The sequence below is a fragment of the Malaclemys terrapin genome, chromosome 1, assembly GCF_027887155.1.
Source record: "Malaclemys terrapin pileata isolate rMalTer1 chromosome 1, rMalTer1.hap1, whole genome shotgun sequence".
Taxonomy (NCBI): domain Eukaryota; kingdom Metazoa; phylum Chordata; order Testudines; family Emydidae; genus Malaclemys; species Malaclemys terrapin.
This window is the reverse complement of record NC_071505.1, coordinates 136,948,419-136,967,491: the sequence shown is the minus strand read 5'-3', so window position 1 is coordinate 136,967,491 and position 19,073 is coordinate 136,948,419. Positions and strand designations below refer to the sequence as shown.

At 42.9% G+C, this 19,073-nt stretch overlaps 1 protein-coding gene and 1 long non-coding RNA gene across 2 annotated transcripts in view; both read left to right on the top strand.

The window, feature by feature from the left end:
* Positions 1 to 19,073, top strand: part of LOC128832083 (deleted in malignant brain tumors 1 protein-like) — a 166,998-nt gene that overhangs the window by 73,447 nt on the left and 74,478 nt on the right.
* LOC128843558 (uncharacterized) lies at positions 809 to 1,963 on the top strand. The gene is made up of 3 exons (XR_008446291.1): positions 809 to 850; positions 1,238 to 1,328; positions 1,894 to 1,963. It is a non-coding gene; the product is annotated as an uncharacterized LOC128843558 (long non-coding RNA).

Genomic DNA, 19,073 nt, shown 5'->3' with positions numbered 1-19,073 from the left:
GCAGAATCTTGCTCTTAAATAGGGCTATGACCCTGAGCCATGTGCTCGAACTGAGATGCTCCAGATCCCCCAGTTATGCTTGCCCCCTACCCTTGTGGGCCCAGTGTAGAGACCATTGTTCCACGGGGTTGGACCAATAGTTCAGTCATTCAGAATCAGTGGCTCCAGATGACTCTGATGATGGGTCTTCAGAAAGGAGCTAGGGCAGCTGTCTGGAATGCAATGCAACAGGCTACCCTTGCACGAGTCCAGACTAGAGTTCAACACATAGTGTACAATAGAATTCATAATCTGATCCAGACATATCCTACTCGGCCACAGTGATAGCATTTCCCTACTTCACAGAGTTTATAAGATGCAGATACATTGGTGATGAGAACCCTATAAATCCCTAGGCAGATCAAAAGGCTAATGGGGATTAACATGTTTTTTCCCCACACTTCTGTCTGGCCACTTGGTGGCACACTTATTCCTTACATTGTTCAACTGGATGGAACCTCAGTTGTGGGGAAGGGAAGGCTTTTAATGTTACTGATGGAAAGCTTGGCAGTTTGGTGGTTTGCCGAAGTAGTTCTCCAGTGACTAAATGTTACCCTTGGGGAATTGGTGCATTCAGTCAGGATTTCTCCAGGCATGGAGCAAAAAAGGGGTTGCGAGGCACCACAACAGGTGGGTCAATAGCTCAGACTGATTTCTAATTGTCATTACCATTTTTCATCTGTTCCAGACAACCCTGAGATACAACATCCTTCTTCCCAATAAGACTTCTGGGTTCTCTCTCAGTGCAGACGGCAAATGCTTCCTGTGCAGACAGTTTCCGGGCAAAGTTTGACATCATCCTCTCAACCAGGTAACCTCCCTTCAGTTGCCTGGATGACAAGAACTGGCTGGTTAAGACGGGATGGCTTTTGAAAGAACAGATTACAAATATTAGAGTGCTATTAGATGGTCTGTGTAAAATACCTGAGGGTACTAATCGCCTTGGCCTGCTAGACACTTACCCCAAACCCCAGGGATACCCCCTCTTTCCAGACAACTGTCCCTCCCTGGGGATATTTGTCCCCTTCTTGGACATCTATCATTGGTCATTTCCGCACCTCTTCCATGTTAATAAATGATCAGCAATTACATGCAATTCAAAAAGGCCTTTGCAGGCTGTGTGTGCTCTGGAGCCGAAGGTGTCATTATGTTTCCTCCACATTCATGGTCCAGAGTGACCCAGTCCCTCCCATTTCAGTTATGCCAGGAAACGCAATATCTCCAACATGGCCATTATCGACGTCAAGATGCTCTCTGGCTTCGTACCTGTCAGTTCATCCCTGCGAAAGGTAAGGAATGACAGTGACATGAATAAGCCACCTCAGGGGAAGAGGGGGTTACAGAATATTACAACATGGACTGGATAAAAAAGGGGGCCTGGTTAGCACTGAGAAAACACTTTCCAAGGGATTTTAATGTGTCTGTAGCACTTGAATAGATTGTGTATTCTCAGCCTGGGGGTCACACCCTCCAGGAGTCCTGAGCAGGGGTCAGGGTGTCACAACTACCCTGTTTCCTAGATTGCTAAACTGGACGGAGTTCGCAGATAGAGCCTGGTTAAATGGGAGTGAGATTCAGGGGAGGGAGGTGTCCTAATATGGACAAGGTTGAGGATCACTGGATTAGATTAACCAACTGGAATTCCAAACTGACTGTCTCCTGTATAACTGTTCAGGTATGTGCATTTCCTGACAAAGCCACTACACACTTGGGTCTCTATCAAGTGATTATTTTTATTGACCCATGCTATCCATTAGATAACACTTTGGCTCAGTCATTTACTGCAGATTCTGGGGTGTCTTGCTTTCGGTGATTATTAATATTTTAATGTTTCCCACATTTCCTGATCTAAAGCTTCGTGAGGATCAGAAAGTGATGCTGATAGAAACCAAGCAAAACCACGTCCTCTTCTATCTGGAGAGTGAGAGTTCTGGAAAATCAATTCTTTGGTTTGGGTTTAGCAGGTTTTAATTTTGCATAGAAGATACATGCATAGCCACTCCACATATGTGTGATAAACTGCATTGATCATGCACCTTTGCCCATTAATCCATCTACCCTGAAACTATTCTAACATTCCAAATCCCTCAGCAGCTTCCAGCAGCCTCCTGTTCTTTTATTCAAAATAAAACACACACAAAATGTTTCCTCCTTTCAGACACTGACTGCTGGGGGCCAGGGAGCAACCTCCTTAGTTTGCACACAGCTCCACAAGGGGGTTTCCTCTAAAGCAGCCGGTGCTGGCCACCAGCACAGACCGGATACTGCACTAGATGGAGCACTAATTTTATCTGGTCTGGAAATGTTGATGCTCCTTCTCCTCCTCACACCTGCCACATAGAGAATTTCCACCTTCCCTCCAATCAAACTGCACCTGCCTCAGGACTGGAGCTAGCAGAACACAGTCCTGCCACAGAAGCAGCTTTTCTAGTCAGAAAAAAATGATAGCTGTCCCAGATTAAATGTTTCGGAAGTCCCAGTTTTTTCCTGCTCAGAGGTGGCAACCCTAGTAACTACTATTGTGCTGGCTTCAGTCCCTGGTTTGCTGATCCCTGCAGTTTCTTTCCCAAAGCCTATGGGACTAAATCATGGAGTCACCCCCATGGAAGTGACTGAAATTGGTGTTATCCAGTATGTAAGTGAATTGGGGCCTTGAAAAAGTCAGTGGCCATGCTCCCATTACCTCCAGGAGTGCAGAATAAGGTTCATAGTGCACAGTAATGTTACACACCAGAGAGTAAAGAACTGAAACCACAGGGGGAGGTTTAGGAAGGCATATTGTAATAATCTGAGCTGGCACATCATCAGGCCTCTGCGTTTCACATAAATGTACTTTCATAAATGTGCTAAGGGCCATAAAATGGTCATTCCTGAATCAGAACTGGGGTCCACAATTGCTCAATACCTCAGTTTACATCTTTTCCAAGAAAGAGCACCAGTGCAGAACCCATTTGCCGCAAGCTGCAGGACTGGTGGGATACTGATTTAGAAAATTTCCTGTTACAGAGTCACCCCACCACTCTCTCCAGAAGAATAAAACCATCCCAAGATGAATGTTAGCACCATATCAGGGTCAGTGATGACTCAGAGGGAAGAGTGCACCTAGCGAGTCACCCACCCCACCCCCTGCAATACCTAGATACTTTTTAGATGCTTCCATGCACATCCAAATAAAGCCCAATGTTGTTTAGATTGTGAGATCTAATGGGAAACACAGCAAAAAGTATAGTACTATGTATGTACTGCAGCGATCATACTTGGGAGCCTGGAACACACAAGGATGAATATTTCATCATTTGTTCACCTGGGAGAAGATATACACCTGGGATCTCAGAGCTGTGGGATTTTGGGAGATAAATCACACAGAACATTATTAGAGAGACCATGCTTTGAAAATAATAAGTCCTGTGAGGCGTTCAGAAGTTACATGGTGACCGTCAGTATGAACTCCCTGGTGTTTAGTTTTGCCAGATAGGCTGCAGTGCGAGCAGTGAAAGTTTCTTTTTGGAAAATAATGTAACTGTCTGCACATTAGGGATGATCTTAGGTCCCTGCTGGACTCATTTTAATTTATGTATTTTAAAAATGTACCAATCTGAGATTGTAAGGTCCTGTGGGACATGTAGAAGATTACTAAAAACTGCATTATTCCTTGATCAGTGTGGGAAAAAAATGAGCTCCACTTTTCTCCCTTTCCCCTTCCCATACACATACAATGAGCTGTATACATGCCACAGTTTCCACATCATGCTTTTGCCTGTGAAAATAGAAGGATCTTACCACGTGACCTGAAGTTAAGAGATTGGGTCTATAGGAACAGCAGGGAAGCCAATTCCATATATTGGGTCCTCTGCTGGGAATGCCCTTTCATAGTGCTCTATACTGCCATGTCAATGAGCCATGTACAATTTTTGGTTCTAATGTCCAGCTACTGGCATGAATGAGGGCTGCTGTAATGTTCATGAACCAAGGCCCCATTGATTAAATACTGCTGTGCAGAACATGTGGATTTAATTTCCACTCTAATTAGCTATTCCCATTTGGCTGTTAGGTAAAGGACATTGTAGCAAGCAGTCCTTGTGTTGCTGAAGTTAGTATTCTGTAATGATATGCAATCACTTGAGTTCAATTCCCCATCTCTATGTCCTGTTCCTTATGTAGCGAAGGTACATGTGCCCCCAGCCCAAATCTAAAAGCCACCCCAGTAGATCACCAAGGCTCTGGTCATATTTTAAGAGAAGTTTCTTCCATCCTTCTCAACTAGACATAGTTGAGATTCAGTTTAACCAACTGAATGGAACGAGGCCTGGTTTCAAGAGACATAGTTATGCTCATGTTTGCTCTTCATTCCTCCTCCAGACCATATAAAGAATAGGGCCAATGAGAAAATGGAAACAATACATTTTTGAAAATGTTTGTTTCCATTTTTTGTTAAGATTTTGTAAGAGGATGGAGTCAGCTAGATGTGCTGCTTGTAAAGACATCATTATTTTATATGAATTTCCATTGTTTGTAAAAATTATTCCTTAAAGAATTTCAAACCTCTTTGAACTGTTCATGGTAACTCATTTGGAATATGTTCTTTGAGCTTCCTATCTGGTCCCCTCAATTACATATTATTGCTTCTGTTACCTGATTGGCTGACCTAGCATGTGTAAAATGACTTCACTTCCATTTCAATGATTTTTGTTTAATTCACTCATGCCAAAATCTACAAATGAGAAGAGCTGGCCCAGGAGCTCACTGGAACATTAATGTTGTTTTCAGTAAGTCTTGGAACACAGGAAAAGTTCTAGAAGACTGGCCCTTGTCATCATTTTGTGTGGTGCTAGGTGTAGATGAGGCCCCACAGACAAGGTAGGCAAGGAAATGTCTATCCCAAGCTGGTTTGTGGATTGCACTGGGGCTTAGGCATGAGACAGGCACGCAGGTGCCTAAACTGGGGAAGGAAATCCAGAGAAGAGCAGCAAAAATTATTAAAGGTCTAGAAAACATGACTTAGGAAGGAAGATTGAAAAAAATGGGTTTGTGTAGTCTGGAAAAGAGACGACTGAGGGGGGATACGATAAAAATTTTCAAGTACATAAAAGGTTGTTACAAGGAGTAGGGAGAAAAATTGTTCTTCTTAACCTCTGAGGATAGCACAAGAAGCTATGGGCTTAAATTGCAGCAAGGGTGGTTTAGATTGGACATTAAGAAAAATGTCCTAACTGTCAGTGTGGTTAAGCACTGGAATAAATTTCCTAGGGAGGCTGTGGAATCTCCGTCACTGGAGATTTTAAAGAGCGGGTAAGACAAACACCTGTCAGGGATGGTCTAGATAATCTGGCCATGAGTCCAGGGGACTGGACTAGAAGACCTCGCAAGGTCCCTTCCAGTCCTACAATTCTATGATTCTACGCCCAGAGGCAGGAATTTAGGAACATAAGGGATTTTTATGGTGACAATTAAATCACTTCTAGAGTTAGGCAGCCACTGAACTGGTGTTCTCAGGGTCTCAGTGGGGCCTAAATTTTGGACTTGGGCACCTAGCTCCCATTTTTGGTGCCAAGTCCTTTTGTGGAGCCACGGTTAACACATTCTCTTTTTTATTTTTGCAAACCCTGTTTCAGTTATATAATCAATCTCTCTCTCTCTCTCTCTCTCTCTCGCTCTCTTTCCAAATACTGGAATTGTGTTCCTAAACACAGAAACAAACAAAGAAGGTCATTCAAAAAGAAACTGAGGGCATGGAGGAGCGAAGTACAAAAAAGCAGAAAAAAAGACTACTGGGCTTATAACTGACCCAGCATTTGAATATAAATTGACCAAGTGTTGCAAATTATAGGTGGTGCTGGTAGCACAGCCTGTTATTAAAGTTATTTGATACTTGCCATTATAAGACCTTATTGTCAGTTGCCCAGAACTTTGCCAAACATTAACCATTTGGTCTGAAATTCTCCATTCTTGTTGTCTGTCTCAAGCTGATTTTAACTTCCTATAGCCCCTCAGATTTTCTTATCTTCAGCAGACTCACTCCCTGATAATGCCCAACACTGTTTTTATCATTTCTCTTTATTTTAATGATGGAGCCCTGCACAGTATCATTGGAGAGCCACAAGTCCCAGCAGTACCTCTGCGCTGATGTGAAGAGATGATGAAATATTAATAACCACTGCTCTTCCAGTCTCCACAATATGGGTTTCATTCTGTGAGTGTTAGTTCTGATGTATTCCTGTGAGTGTCAGGAAAATTAAACCCAAAAGTTTGGACTAGGACTTCCCTTTCACTGGGCTGAAAACGGCATTTTGTGCAGTTCAGACAAAAGCTTCCCTTAGTTTGTTGTTTTGTAGCATTGAATCATCTAAGAACATTTCAGCTGCTCCCTTTGGTATTATCACTCATTAGTTCTAGACTTTGAGATGCCACAGGGACCATGTCCCAGAGGTCTCAGAAATGTGTTTATATGCTCAGCACATGATGTAAACCTTATGGGGGGGGGGGGGGGTCGTGTGTGACTCCCTGGCATTCAGAAGAATTATTTTGCATCATCCCTTCACTTCTATTATTGGGTTTTCACTAAAGGCAATATCAATGAGATGTTTCCCTTCTCCTTTTCTCTTTAAATAGGTCTTACTTCTTCTTCAGAAAATGAAAAACTTTATTATCTGCACAGTTTAGGAAGCTGGGGACAGCCAGAAAATCTTGAATTCAAACACATATTTTCCAGCATCCATAAAACTATGAAAGAGATACTGGCAACTTCCTTGGAAGTTCCTGAGTCAATGTTCATGCTTTCCTAGCCAAATGTCTGATCCTGCCTTCACTGCACAATCAAAAGTGTCATTGACGGCTGCTGGAGTTTGGGCTCTTCCAGAGCTGAAGGGTCTTTGCTTATATCCTTTCAGTCTTGTCAACATCAAGAAAGACATCTTCTCTCTAGCTTACTTTAGCTGTTTCTTCTTCATTTGGTCTGAACTAGGGTGTGTTATTACTGCTGTAGATTTGACTACTTATGCTTAAAAGCATTATTTCCTGTACCTGTATTCTATAAAGATGAGGAATTATCCTTCTGAAATCTCAGAAACTACTGTGTGACAATAGGATAAATGTTGACTTCTAATGTTAACCAGTTAACTACTGAGTCGGAGCAGTATTTCAATTTCCTTTCTGATGTAATTACTTAGTTTGTAATTTGTAAAGAAGAGGGACTAGACTTTAGGTACTTCCCCACGAACACCTTTAAAATAGAATTAGAAGGGACCCAGTAACTCTGGTAGCCTTACTGATGTGTTCTGCAAGCAGCGTCTTTCAAAGACAATGGCACATTTCTAAAGCAGTTACATCATAGTTAATGTCATATGTACCAATGAAGTTAATACGCTTATTCCAGACTTTCACAAATTTAACTGAGAGGGGAATTGGGCTCTATATTTCTCAAGGACATATCATGATTTGAGGATGCATACCTAGAGCACAATCTCTGAATTGATTGTGAGGTCTAGTGTTCAAACAATGAGAGAAATTCCCCAGTACATTAATTGATTGTGTGATCATAAGGTTGCGCACTTGTGTAAAACAAGAATTTTTTACATTAAGCAACCAAAATCTGACAAATCCCACTCCACCATTATCAACCATCCAAGCTGTGCCATGTCAAAGATTCTCCCCTCCCCCTTAAAATGCCTAATATGACTCCAGCTAAGCATTCAATCCTTTACCATCATGGCCACCCATCCTGACTCCTTAAGAAAAGTGGAAATTCCTTGAAGCACTGATGGTTTTCTTATACTGTGGTATGGTGTATTGCATATTTTAAAGAAATCAGTGTATTGAATATGTAAGTCACTCTCTAATTCCCCATGGGGATAACCCAATCCCTATTTTAATGTACATTTTTATTTTACCATGTACGGTGCGGTCCCATTTCCCAGAAGGAAGCACTGAAGAAATTAGCTAGCAGTTATGAATGTTTGAAAATCAAGTTTGTAGCATGTGCAGTTTGTTATTGGCATTCCTATCACTTGAAGTGTGGAGTTGGGGAAGAAATAGGACAAACCATGCTATTGTATTTGCAAAACCAAAATCTGGTCACAAACATTCTGCTATCCCAACAAAAAACCAAAAGCATGCTGTTTTTTCACAATCTCCAAATGATACTGTTCTGTGAGGCTCCTGCATTTTCAAATCAAGATCCTTAGCCCGTAGAAATCAATGCAGGTGCACTGAAACTTCTCAGCCTTCTGTAAGTAGTATTGCCAAGCTCAGGTGATCAAAAATCATGAGTCAAACACAAATCATAAGATTAGATCAAATATCAGGAGATTTAAAAAAAATGATTATATTGTGTTTTTTTCAGTCTGTCTTTTGATTGGTGAACTCCTCCTGCCCATCTCCAGTGCATGTGTGTGTGTGTGTGTGTGTGTTTGTGTGTGTGTTTGTGCACGCACGTATGTGTAAGACAATTTGTGTTGCCACTCTTCCAAATTTATTGGGTAAGGTAATTTTAACCTTGGGTCCAGGAATTTTCACCCTCACATCTGCCCATCCTCTGCCCAGCAATTAATCTTGTTGCCTAGCCCCAACATCAGTTTCAGTCCCCCAATTCTATCAGCCTCATCCCCCTCAGTTCAGTCCCATCCCCTAGGTACAGCCTTACCAACCTTACCTCTGCACCTCCTGGGCTCTTCAACCCTCTCTCCCAGGCCTGAGAGGGGCTTCAGCAAGCCTTATTGGCTTGCGGGGGGGGGGGTTACAGGGGCTCTTCACCCCCCATCCACCCTTTCCCAGGCCAGGGGCTGCACGGGGAGGAGCAGAGATGCTGTCCTGTGCATGTTTCTCACCAGAGGGCAGTGGGAGGAGCAGAGCCACCCTAAGCTGCTTTCCTGCTGCTCCCAGTTCTCCTCTGTTTACTAGGTCCCTGCCCTCTCCCCAAAAGCATCCATATTATTTTCCAGGTTCCCATGACTTTGTTCCAACTCCCCAAGGTTCCATTCTTCTCAAGTTATCCCCTACCCCATCTCACCCCATACATAGCTCCTTCCATCACAAGGATTTCCCCTTCCCAATGTCCATCATGAACATGGACCTTCTTCTATATTTCACCCTTCTCTATTCCCTGTCTCCCAAAGCTGAACCTTGCACCAGCCTCCACAAGGATCTTTTCCCCCTGTCCCCACCACAAGCTCAACCCAATAAGGTACTCCTTCATCAGCATCAAGGATCAACCCTCCACAGATCTTCCTTCCCTTTCTTCTTGTCCCATCTACCATGGCTTCTTCCCTAACCCTACCTAGGTTTCAATCCCCTCCCCTTCCCCATTCCGCTTTCTAGAGGGAGAAGTTGCTGTTGGGTGCGAGGCCAGTGGTTGTAGTTCATCTCCAAGTAGGGTGACCAGGTGTCTGGTTTTTGACTGGAACACCCAGTCACAAAGGCACCCTGGTGGCTCCAGTCAGCACTGCTGACTGGGCTGTTGACTGTCCAGTTGGCGGGCCATGCAGTGGGGCTGGCAGGTTTCCAGTTAGCTTCTGCACTGCTCAGCTCCCGGGAAGCAGCCGGCATGTCCCCCTGAGTTCCTATCCGTAGGGGAAGCCAGGGGGCTCCACATGCTGCCCCCGACACAAGTGCCATCCCTGCACCTAACATTGGCTTTTATATCACAGCCTTTGTGTCACTTCCTAACTAATTGAATTTTCCCTTTTAATATTAGCAATATTACCAAGGAAATAAATTCACAAAACAAGACTGGGCATTTTAACTGCTTTTATTAGACCATACTGGTGCATTTGAAAAGAGCCTTGCAATCAAGTCAATGTCATTTCTCCCAAATCTGGGGTGGCAGTCTCCCCTTTGCTCTGTTCTCACTTAACAGGGACAGGAGCAGGGGCAATCCTTCTCTTGATGGCTCTCCTGTCATTCCTCTTCTTGGAAGGTAAAACCACAGGCTGATTTAAGTGCAGGACTCCGCCCTGAGAGATGGTGACACCTCCCAGCAGATTCTTGAGCTCTGAGTCGCTGTGAATGGCCAGCTGCAAGTGCCGTGGGGAAATCCGACGCTTCTTGCTGCCTGCAGCGACTTCCCCAGCAATATCCACAATCTCATGAGTCACTTATTGAAGCACCGCGGCCATATATACTGGGGCTCCAGCTCCAATACGGTCTGCAAATTGTCCTTTGCGGAGCAATCTGTCTATGCGACTGACAGAGAACTGCAGCCCAGCCCGGGAAGAACGGGTGATTTTGGCCTTAGGGTCTTTTGCGGTTGAGGTCTCACCAGAGTGCTCAGACTCAGACTCCGACTCAGTCTCAGACATGTTGCAGACTTCTAGTGTTCCAGCAACACTTGGCTTGACTTTCTTGGCTTTCTTTTGTTTTCTCTGCTTGGTTTCCCTGAGTCTTTCCTCAGGAATTGGCCTGCCTAGCTTTTTTCTTGACTTGCTTGGCTTCAGTGGATGTTTCCTTGCTTGGCTCCACTTGCCTGTGTCTTTCTTTGCTTGGCTTGCCTGACTCTCTTCCCTTCTGTTCCTGGCTCTGTTCACTTGGTTTTCTCGTTCTTATTTTGCCTTCTTTGATTTCTTCCTGGTCTGGCCTGATTATGACTGGCCTGACAAAGTGTGGCTTGGCTAAGCCACTTCTTGAAATCACCACAGTAGTATGCTGACCCTGTCTGAGCCTGCAGCCTTTTATAACCTCAGTGCTGCAGACAGAGAAAACATCCTTTCTGATTGGTTGTCTGAGAACCAATGGGCAGCTACTTCATTTGTTACCCAAGCCAGAGGGGATATGTCATCCTTTGATGACATCATTCCCATTCATTCACCGTTTGTGTTGGATTTTTAGTCAGTGATATCTGCTATTAGCAAAACTCATCCTGTAACGGCATGAAATAGGCTTTGGTTACATTTTGAAAATTAGATGCCTTAAATTAGGCACCTAAATAACTTACAAGTGCCCTGATTTGAAGAGGAGCTGAGCACCCACAGCTCCTGTTTATTTCACTAGGAGTTTGGAGTGCTCAGCACCTATGGAAATCAGGTCACTTTGAGTTAGTTGCTTAAAAGTGGGGTTAGGGGCTGAAATTCAGGCCTCCTAAAGTTTGAAAATATTGGCCAGTTTCTCTGGAGCCCTTAACTCGGTGATGCTTCCCGTCTCTTAGAGAACCCTCATGGCACCCAAGCCCACGGTCAGGGTTCTCTGCCATTCCAGAAACCCAAGTGTTCACCTTTGCCACTCGCAGGTTTGATTAGCCGCTTCTCTTGTTCAAGAGCTATTTTCTGAGACCGGTTTAAAAACAGCATCTGGAGAGAACCCCTCACATCAGGCCAAATCCATTGTGTGATGTTGCACTCTATATGATGTTATGAAAATATCCTAATGAGTTAAATATAATGTAACTGGAAAATGCTTCATGCAAAAGGCCTCTTGTAAGGTATCATTACAATGCTTATCATCTACTGAGTGTGGTCATCCTCTTTGTATAAATGTACCACTCCTGTATCTGAAACTAGAAATATGAAATATAACTCTGAGGGCCTATTGCAATTATGCAAAGTGTGGGCCATTAATGGTGGTTTGGAATCTTGATGACTCCCATTAACCAGGACAATCGTCTGCAGATGGCTCTCTTTGACTTGTAAGTCTCCCTGTATACCTGTGTGCTGGCAAGTGGGTAATGTTTTCCCTTTAAAAAGGTGATCAAAGTGTATGTGAACCCCTCCAGGTATTTAATAATTTCAGAAAGCCTGATTCTAGTATCACTTATACTGTATAAATCTCATATTACTCTAAACGAGTCAATGGTTTTATAATGGGGTAAGTAAAAAAGAACAAAACAAAACAAAAAGAAAAACCAGGCCCATAGGCTTTATCCTTCATGTGTAATGGATTACATTTTTCTGTCATGAGTTTGTTCTTTTTTCTGTTTTCACAAAACATGCAATACACATCAACTTCACTATGGGAAAAATGTTCCTAATCTTCAATCTATTGGGGAAGTGCCTGAAAAAAACACAGAACTCACCTCCCAGAATCTACACGATTTAGACATTTATGCTCCAATACGTCTGTTGGTCTATAAGGTGCCACTGGACTCTTTGTCGCTTTTTACAGATCCAGACTAACACGCCTACCCCTCTGATACTTGACACCATTTACACAATTTCTGATGTCAATTTCTTAATGAAATGATTGAGTTCTATCTTTCTAGGCTTTTCTACCATATTATCAATGCAGCTACCTGACCAAGTGAATGATCCCTTAAAATTGTAGGAAAGTAAAAGAGGAAATGAATTCACAAAAGAAGACCAGGCATTTTAACTGCTTTTATTAGACCATACTGATGCATTTGAAAAGAGCCTTCCAATCAAGTCAATGTCATTTCTCCCAAATCTGGGGTGGCAGTCTCCCCTTTGCTCCGTTCTCACTTAACAGGGACAGGAGCAGGGGCAATCCTTCTCTTGATGGCTCTCCTGCCATTCCTCTTCTTGGAAGGTAAAACCACAGGCTGATTTAAGTGCAGGACTCCGCCCTGAGAGATGGTGACACCTCCCAGCAGTTTCTTGAGCTCTGAGTCGCTGTGAATGGCCAGCTGCAAGTGCCGTGGGGAAATTCTTGCTGCGTGCAGCGACTTCCCCAGCAATATCCACAATCTCATGAGTCACTTATTGAAGCACCGCGGCCATATATACTGGGGCTCCAGCTCCAATACGGTCTGCAAATTGTCCTTTGCGGAGCAATCTGTCTATGCGACTGACAGAGAACTGCAGCCCAGCCCGGGAAGAACGGGTGACTTTGGCCTTAGGGTCTTTTGCGGTTGAGGTCTCACCAGAGTGCTCAGACTCAGACTCAGACTCAATCTCAGACATGTTGCAGACTTCTAGTGTTCCAGCAACACTTGGCTTGACTTTCTTGGCTTTCTTTTGTTTTCTCTGCTTGGTTTACCTGAGTCTTTCCTCAGGAATTGGCCTGCCTAGCTTTTTTCTTGACTTGCTTGGCTTCAGTGGATGTTTCCTTGCTTGGCTCCACTTGCCTGTGTCTTTCTTTGCTTGGCTTGCCTGACTCTCTTTCCTTCTGTTCCTGGCTCTGTCCACTTGGTTTTCTCGCTCTTATTTTGCCTTCTTTGATTTCTTCCTGGTCTGGCCTGATTATGACTGGCCTGACAAAGTGTGGCTTGGCTAAGCCACTTCTTGAAATCACCACAGTAGTATGCTGACCCTGTCTGAGCCTGCAGCCTTTTATAACCTCAGTGCTGCAGACAGAGAAAACATCCTTTCTGATTGGTTGTCTGAGAACCAATGGGCAGCTACTTCATTTGTTACCCAAGCCAGAGGGGATATGTCATCCTTTGATGACATCATTCCCATTCATTCACCGTTTGTGTTGGATTTTTAGTCAGTGATATCTGCTATTAGCAAAACTCATCCTGTAACGGCATGAAATAGGCTTTGGCTACATTTTGAAAATTAGATGCCTTAAATTAGGCACCTAAATAACTTACAAGTGGCCTGATTTGAAGAGGAGCTGAGCACCCACAGCTCCTGTTTATTTCACTAGGAGTTTGGAGTGCTCAGCACCTATGGAAATCAGGTCACTTTGAGTTAGTTGCTTAAAAGTGGGGTTAGGGGCTGAAATTCAGGCCTCCTAAAGTTTGAAAATATTGGCCAGTTTCTCTGGAGCCCTTAACTCGGTGATGCTTCCCGTCTCTTAGAGAACCCTCATGGCACCCAAGCCCACGGTCAGGGTTCTCTGCCATTCCAGAAACCCAAGTGTTCACCTTTGCCACTCGCAGGTTTGATTAGCCGCTTCTCTTGTTCAAGAGCTATTTTCTGAGACCGGTTTAAAAACAGCATCTGGAGAGAACCCCTCACATCAGGCCAAATCCATTGTGTGATGTTGCACTCTATATGATGTTATGAAAATATGCTAATGAGTTAAATATAATGTAACTGGAATATGCTTCATGCAAAAGGCCTCTTGTAAGGTATCATTACAAAGCTTATCATCTACTGAGTGTGGTCATCCTCTTTGTATAAATGTACCACTCCTGTATCTGAAACTAGAAATATGAGATATAACTCTGAGGGCCTATTGTAATTATGCAAAGTGTGGGCCATTAATGGTGGTTTGGAATCTTGATGACTCCCATTAACCAGGACAATCGTCTGCAGATGGCTCTCTTTTACTTGTAAGTCTCCCTGTATACCTGTGTGCTGGCAAGTGGGTAATGTTTTCCCTTTAAACAGGTGATCAAAGTGTATGTGAACCCCTCCAGGTATTTAATAATTTCAGAAAGCCTGATTCTAGTATCACTTATACTGTATAAATCTCATATTACTCTAAACGAGTCAATGGTTTTATAATGGGGTAAGTAAAAAAGAACAAAACAAAACAAAAAGAAAAACCAGGCCCATAGGCTTTATCCTTCATGTGTAATGGATTACATTTTTCTGTCATGAGTTTGTTCTTTTTTCTGTTTTCACAAAACATGCAATACACATCAACTTCACTATGGGAAAAATGTTCCTAATCTTCAATCTATTGGGGAAGTGCCTGAAAAAAACACAGAACTCACCTCCCAGAATCTACACGATTTAGACATTTATGCTCCAATACGTCTGTTGGTCTATAAGGTGCCACAGGACTCTTTGTTGCTTTTGACAGATCCAGACTAACACGCCTACCCCTCTGATACTTGACACCATTTACACAATTTCTGATGTCAATTTCTTAATGAAATGATTGAGTTCTATCTTTCTAGGCTTTTCTACCATATTATCAATGCAGCTACCTGACCAAGTGAATGATCCCTTAAAATTGTAGGAAAGTAAAAGAGGAAATGAATTCACAAAAGAAGACCAGGCATTTTAACTGCTTTTATTAGACCATACTGATGCATTTGAAAAGAGCCTCGCAATCAAGTCAATGTCATTTCTCCCAAATCTGTGGTGGCAGTCTCCCTTTTGCTCTGTTCTCACTTAACAGGGACAGGAGCAGGGGCAATCCTTCTCTTGATGGCTCTCCTGCCATTCCTCTTCCTTGAGTAACTGATTTGGTCCATTGCATATTTAAAGATTTTAGCTTTCCTTGTCAAATGCATTCTTTTTAATTTTGTAAAAAGACCCTACCAAGACTGCCATCCTTTCATGTATTTATACCTGCTCCTGTATTTTCCACTCCATGCATCTAATGAAGGGGGTTCCAGGCCATGAAAGCTTATGCCCAAATAATTTTTTTAGTCTCTAGGGTGCCACAAGGACTAGTCATTGTTTTTGCTAATACAGACTAACATGGCTACCACTCAGAAAGGATACATGTATACAAATAGGATAATCATATTCAGTAAATCATAACCTTTCATATGACCCACCTTGCATAAAATACATCTTAGTTATGCCATATTCATATCATAAGCATATTTCTATTACATAAAACCTTCTTTATTTTGTTTTCTGTAATTCTCTCAAATTATTTTTGCTAATAAAACTTGTACATTTACAATCCTCCTCCAGTTCTATACTTTACCTAAGGAACAGAGGCACAAGAACACTGAGAAAGGTGGCATAGGTAACTGGTTAATTAAAACTACTTAATTAATTTCTTTTATACCCTTATTGTCTTCTCTGATTTCACACCTGAAAGATCTTCTAAAGACAGATTTTGGAGGTAGAGACACAATACTGGTAATAACAGAAAAGTCTGTGGTTTTGCCACAAAAAAACTGGGAAAGAAATTAGCTCTGAGAAAATAGTTAGCATGGACACTGACATATTCACAGACCATAAATTATAATGAAAGATCTGGGAAATGCTACCCAGAATCTAGAATCTGAAACTAATCGAAATGTCAGAATCCCCAGAGCTGAGTGTGATGGGAGCTGCCACCCACCGTGAGAGCTGGGCCTTCCTGATGTCGATTATTTGTATATGGCTTGTAGTACCTTTTCACATCTTGGAGGTGGTCCTTAAGCTCCTCCTGGATATGGTGAATTTGTTGGATCCAGACAACAACTGCTGGGTTTGGGGAGGCTGCCGTCAAGGACAAGTGGAAGTTAGGGTGGAACCCGTAATTTGCTAAAAACGGATTCTCCCCACGTAGGCATATTCAGATTGATGTATGAGAACTCAGCATAAGGAAGGAGGCAGAACCAGTTATCTTGATGGTAGTTAACAAAGCATTTTAGGTGTTGCTCTAATACTTGATTCACCGTCTCTGTCTGCCCATTTGTTTGGGGAGGGTGTGACATTACGTCCCATATTCTTCATAGAAATATGCTTATGATATGAATATGGCATAACTAAGATGTAGTTTATGTAAGGTGGGTCATATGAAAGGTTATGATTTACTGAATATGATTATCCTATTTGTATACATGTATCCTTTCTGAGTGGTAGCCATGTTAGTCTGTATTAGCAAAAACAATGACTAGTCCTTGTGGCACCCTAGAGACTAAAGAAATTATTTGGGCATAAGCTTTCATGGGCTATAACCCCCTTCATTAGATGCATGGAGTGGAAAATACTGGATCAGGTATAAATACATGAAAAGATGGCAGTTGCCTTACCAAGTGTGAGGTCAGTCTAATGAGACAATTCAATTAACAGTAGGATACCAAGGGAGGAAAAATAACTTTTGAAGTGGTAATGAGAGTGGCCCATTTCAAACAGTTGACAATAAGATGTAAGTAACAGTAGCGGCAAATTAGTATGGGGGAAATTAGGTTTAGGTTTTGTAATGACCCAACCACTCCCAGTCTTTATTCAGGCCTAATGTGATGGTGACCGGTTTGCAAATTAATTCAAGTTTTGCAGTTTAACATTGGAGTCTGTTTTTGAAGTTTTCTTGTAGACTAATTGCCACTTTTAGGTCTGTTATTGAGTGACCACGGAGACTGAAGTAGGGGTGGGGACAAAACAGGGAAACAAAGGATTCCCACCATATGTAAAACCTATTTAAGGCTGGGGAGTGAGTTAATCAAGGTTGCCGGTTCTTCACAGATTCCCCACCCAGGATGACTGCTGGAAACACCTAAGACTGATCTGGGGAAGAAGGACAGGGACCCAGGCTGAGAAAGAGGTCTGGCCTGTGAAGAGAAATACCTGGAACTTTAAACTGCAAGTAAAAGCAGTTTGTCTTCAAGAAACTCTGCAACCTGCCTAAAACAACATTTAGGGTGAGAATTTACTATTTGTCACCAGTTTCTTTAGTGCATTAAGCTCAGTTTGCGTGTTTGTTTATTTTGCTCAGTAGTATGCTTTGATCTGTTTGCTATCCCTTATAATCACTTAAAATCTGCCTTTGTAGTAATAAACTTGTTTTTGTTTTCTATAAACCAGTTTGTGCAATTCATACGGGGCGGGTGGGGGGGGGAGGGGAGAAGCTGTGTATATCTGCCTCCATATTGAGGGAGGGGGCAATTTTCATGAGTTTACACTGTATAAATTTCTCTATAGTGCAAGATAATATAATTTGGGTTTACACTTCAGAGGGTGTGTGCACTTGAGTGCTGAGCAATCCCCATGCTGAGTCTTCTCACACAGAGCTGATCTCAGTGTCTCTGTGACTGTTTGCAGCTGGTTGTGGCCCTACCTATGTGTGTGGTAGAGGAGGCTTGAGGGCCGGGCACAGCAGGACAGGGTGATGGAGCCTAGGCTGGTGGAACGGATGGGCTCAGTGGGACCCCAGTACATCAGGTGGCATCCCGGATGGGGGATGCAACCCATCACAGAGTATACACGGAGGAACTGAAAGCATGAACATCCACTAGCCAGCACACTTCATGACCAAAGTTTGAGACAAGCTCTGGGCCTCAGTCCAATGTGATACAGCCAGGAAGTTCCTCAATATGGATCACATAAACCACTAGGAGTCGAGCTGTTTCAGCAGAGGGCAGGCTGTTACAGGGGATGAAGTAGACCAAGTGACCAAAATGACGCACAATAATCAAGACAACTGTGTGCTTATCAGAGTCAGGGAGTTCCACTATGAAAGTCCAGGGTCTAGGTGGAGTCTCCAGGGGCACTAAAGGGCTTAGTACAGGTCACCTTGGTGTGCACACACAGGTCATAAGAGTCAATGCAGTCCTGGACTTCAGCTTACAAATGGGGCCACCAGAAGAAATGGGAAGCTGTGCAGAAAGTCTTAAGGCAGCTAAAGTGGCCTGCCAATGACATGTCAGAGCAGAGATGGAGCACTTCTAGCCAGGGGCCTCCAACTGGAACAAATATGCACCCATCCATGTATGTGATCCCATCCTGCATGGAACATTGCATTTTGGTTCTCATTTGTTCAGGCTGTTCTGTTACCTCCAGTGATAGTGGATCTCCCCGCGAAGCAGATCGGATTAGATCAAGCAAGTCTTGACATATTGTGACACTAAGGAAGTTGTGAGGTTTTAGGAGACAAGGTACTTCTTGGTTAGAGTATTCACCTCTGGTAGTATTTCCCCTTTCAGGATAAGGCGTTCGTTTTCCCATTCCTGGTTCCCAGGCTGTAGGTGATGATGAAATCAAACCAAGAGAAGAATATTTAGTTACACAAGTATTCAATGTTTTTAAATAATGTATTTAGTGTATTTTTAAATTATTACAAATTAATTTTTGAATGTATTTCACTGGTTATTTTTTAGTTACACAAATATTCAAGGTTTTTATGGTCAGAAAAGACGTGCACTGGGCATTGGGCTCCTTCAAGTTAATTTTGCCACTCTTCGAAGGCCAATTTAATTGTGAGTAGTACATTATATAAGATATCATAATTCTATTCAGCTGGGATGAGTTTTCAGAAGTAGTAGGCAAACGGGTGCAATGCTTGATATGTACCATGCCTCTGGGACACTATGGCCCCAATGACTATATTAGAGGACTCTGCTTCGAATACGAATGCCTGGGCCAGGTCCAGGTATGCTAGAATGGGAGCGGTGGTGAAAGCAGCCCTGAACTATTCAAATTTAACTGCCTTGAGGAGGAGGTTTGTCTTGGGGGTTATTTTCCCTAAGAAGCCTGGAATGAACCATTTGTGAAAATAGAGAAAGCCCAGGAAGCACTGTAACACCTGGTGGG